The sequence below is a fragment of the Ochlerotatus camptorhynchus genome, unplaced genomic scaffold (assembly GCF_037179485.1).
Source record: "Ochlerotatus camptorhynchus isolate MF236.1 unplaced genomic scaffold, CSIRO-AGI_Acam_v1.1 ptg000434l, whole genome shotgun sequence".
NCBI lineage: Eukaryota > Metazoa > Arthropoda > Insecta > Diptera > Culicidae > Ochlerotatus > Ochlerotatus camptorhynchus.
Genome location: NW_027040920.1, coordinates 11,737,467 through 11,741,210, shown reverse-complemented (window position 1 = coordinate 11,741,210; position 3,744 = coordinate 11,737,467). Strand labels below are relative to the sequence as shown.

General features: G+C 47.2%; 1 pseudogene; it reads right to left on the bottom strand.

The window, feature by feature from the left end:
- Positions 1–499: 499 nt before the first annotated feature.
- LOC135711651 (uncharacterized) lies at positions 500–2,019 on the bottom strand (annotated as a pseudogene).
- Between the last annotated feature and the right edge of the window lie 1,725 nt (positions 2,020–3,744).

Here is a 3,744-nt window from a genome sequence, read left to right as displayed (position 1 = left end):
AACGTCTGGATAACTGTTTGCAATCGCTGCTTATCGTGTGCTGACAAAGATTCGATGATCGATGGTTCGGTAGCCGTAACAGTGCAAACAGTTGCTTTAACACCGAATTTGGACCAGAAGTCCATTCCCAAAATGAGAATGGAAGGCATAGTCTCGATGAAGACCACCGGTAAGGTAAGATTTCTGTTATTGTAGGATATCGGCACGTGGGAGAAGAATGAAACTGAATGCGCAGTGTTGTCAGCTGTTTTTACTTCACCGTTGACGGGAAATTTGGTTAACCCTAAGTCGTCCGCTATTATGGAAAGTGAACCCCCAATTAGACTGCAGGTTGCTCCACTGTCCAGCAGACCACGTAATTGACGACCTAGGATATTGATGTTTGCATATGGGCGATTGTCGTTGTTTTCTGGGTCGATTACGATATATTCTGCATTGCAGAATGCGGGAATGTTGATGAGTGAAGGGATACCAGTTATAACGGGAGAGCCCAAGCCCTTTATTGAGGGTTCTCCCAGATGTGGTTTCCCGAATGCTGTGGAACATTAACCGAATCCAGTTGCCTCCATCTCGAAATGCAAACATCGCAGTTTCGAGTTGTATATCCTTTTTTCCCGCAACTGTAGCAGAAAAGGAAGCGTTTTTGGTTAGGACAGTTCGGATAGGTGTGACCTGGATTTTCGCACTACCAACAGATGATCGCTGACGCTGAATTCCCTGTTCGCTGCTCTCCACTGCTTGGTTGCTGTGGATTTGTGGCTGGCCTTTCTCTCCAGTTGTTCTGCAAGCGAACTGCGTTTACTTCCTCTGCGGCATTTGCAGCTGCATCATTCTGCCAAGCGATGTCCTACTGGAAAGCTTCACGTTCTTGAATGTCCAGTGGGTTCCAATCTTCTTCCTCCTCTGGATTTAGTTCTACCATGTTGACCTGTGTTGCGTTGAATGGCTGCCTGTTGAATGGCCTGTTAGGATTTTCCATGCTGTTCACCACTGGACGTTGATGCGATGTAGTTTCAGGCTTGTTCCATGGCGTGCGGGTTGTAGTTGTAGAAGTTCTACTCTGGATTGAATAGGATCGAGACACTTCAAAGTCTTTGCAGACGGTGACTAACTCTTTAACTGTGGTAGCTCGAGAAGCTGCGGCTATCGGAGTGTAATACGAATTCAGGTGAGATTTCACGATGAACAGTTTCTCCAACTCTGACATTGCTGGTTCTACTATCTCAAATGCAGCAACCAAGGCCCTGTAGAACGCCGTGAACGACTCGTATTGGCCTTGGAAGCATAAGTAGAGGTCCTGCTTGATGATCTCGGAATAGTTCGGTGGTAGAAACTCCTGCTTAATTTCTGACTTGAACACCTCCCAGCTGGTTAGTTGAAGATAGGAGCGAATGTACCACAGAAGAGCTCGTCCCTTGAGTAAGTGTTTGATTGATCGGAGCAAGGTTTGCTCATCAATTTCTTCAGTGTTGGCGTAGGTGTCTACCTGGTTGAGGAACTCACCTAACTGAATGATATTGGGTTGACCCGTGTATTCGAAAGGCCATTTATGTACCGGTTGAGTGAACCTGTTAGCAGACGGTCGTTGATTCGGTGTTCTTGGTGAACTGGGCCTGCCTTGAGATCTTAGGAACCTTTTGAAGTCATCTCGCAAGTGGGGAGGAATATGATCCATTCCTGATGCCTGCTGTGGTATTCCTGATTGGTTTTGGAGGTATGGGTCCCAATGTCCTGGAAACGTGTTGTTATTCTGAGGTCCCGCCCCTGGAATGCCTCGGTGTAGTTGGCCCTGCAACTGCAATTCCATTTGCTGCCTTCTGACCTGCTCTTGATGAAGCTGGTGTTCCAGTTGTTGTTGTTGTTGTTGCATCTGGTTCACTAGTTGTTGGAGCTGTTATTCTTGCTTTTGCTGTTGAAGTCTGAGCTGCTGCTCCTCTTGCAGTTGTCGCTGATGCTGTCGTATTATGTCTTGTTGTTGCTGTAGTTGCCGATGTTATTGTTGTTGCTCGTACAGTTCATGCTGGTTTTCCGGAGTTGGTTGATGTTCCTGTTGTTACAGCTGTTGCTGTTGCTGAAGTTCCTGCTCCAACAGTTGTTGCTGCTGGGAAGCTTCCTTAATGCTAGATTGTAGCTGCGCGATCTTGAGCCTTTGCTGCGTATCTGGATCTCCAGGTAGTTTTTCGGGATCGGGGTTGTCTTCTTCATTATCTGGATTTGCACACGCCAAGTTTACTAGGAATTCTTCAATCCTTTCTAGAGTTTTGTCGATCTTGGCCAGCGTTTTCTTAGCATTTACTGTTATCGTTGGATCCGAAATAACGGACAGTCTGAATCTATAGTGCAGCAGCCTGGATCTGCACACCCTTACTTGATCTTCGTCGTTCTGTCGTAAAGCTGACTCCAACGCCTGGCTTATTGGAGGTAGTTTCGCTTTGCACTGGTATATGCTATCGACGTCCGAAAGCACATGTGATGACTCTGTTGGTGCAGCTGCTCCTCCTCCGTTCTCCTTGCTTAACTGATAGCAGCCGTGACGTCTTCCAGTTTCGATCCTGTCCTCTCAATCCTTTCGCTGATCTTACCGCCAGTTCAAAGTCCAGTTCCTCTGGGGTGAGGTGGTCCAAATCCATGATGGATCTGCTACTTCACACTCGTATCACCAATAATCACTGATCATTCACTTGACCGCACGCGAATTACTGCACGCAATAGTGAATTTTTTTGTCTGGGCGCCAATGTGACAATTTTCTCTTTAACTATGAGAAATTGTCCAAGATGCGACAGGAATGTCGAAACTCAATGCAATCAAAGTCAATTAATAGTGCTAATGACGGAATCTGTACCACAAAAGGGAGAAGTGGTCCTTCGGTGCAATTGCACGCTCAAAGCTCTTATTCGGGCCTGCTAGCCACTCACGATTAATAAGGTGTACAGATGGCCGGGAATGAAACGAGGATGATTTCATTCAAAAAACTCAATCACGGAACGATAACATCAGGATTTTGCCACTTAACGATATAATGTGCATCTCTTAAAAGCTTATTACTACAGACATACATACATTAGTCTTCTTCCTAATGCGTATCGTTGGGGGCCCCGTGATGCTGCTTCACCTGCATGCTCATGTTGCTGATGCACCGCCGTGTCGCGCAATCAGGTCGTTGCCCTTCGTTGCACCGTAGATCCGAAACGTCACTGTTGCGTGGATGCACCGCCGTTTATCGCGCGACAACAAGCAGTCTATCGTCGCACTGTCCACTGCCTACCGTTGCCCCGTCTGTGCGCGTCGCACTATTGCCTTGTGTGCCGCACCGCTGCACTCAGCCGCCTTGGTGAACTATCACCGATTTGTGGATTTATCGCTCCTGGCAATCCACTGGAATGCGCTGACGAGACAATAGTGTCTGGTGGCGCGATTTGAGGCGACCCGGGATGGTCCGCTGGACCGGGTACGATCGTCAGGTGATCTCGTGATGAACTGAGGCTGTAAATAAAGGCCCTCTGTAGAGGTGGCACTGCGTTAACCAGTCATTGGACATCACTGATAATGATCAGGTTACCTTCTGAGAGCCTTTGGTATCTCTTTGTCGCAGGCTGGATGATCTCGATCGTTAGATAACGTAGACGATCGTACTGTAAAATCGGAAATTGGTACTAATCCAAATTTGCATGAATGACTTCGTATTACCTAATGGCGTGTTTGAGTCATCTTGACCTATTGTCCTCCGATTGTCGAAACGGTGA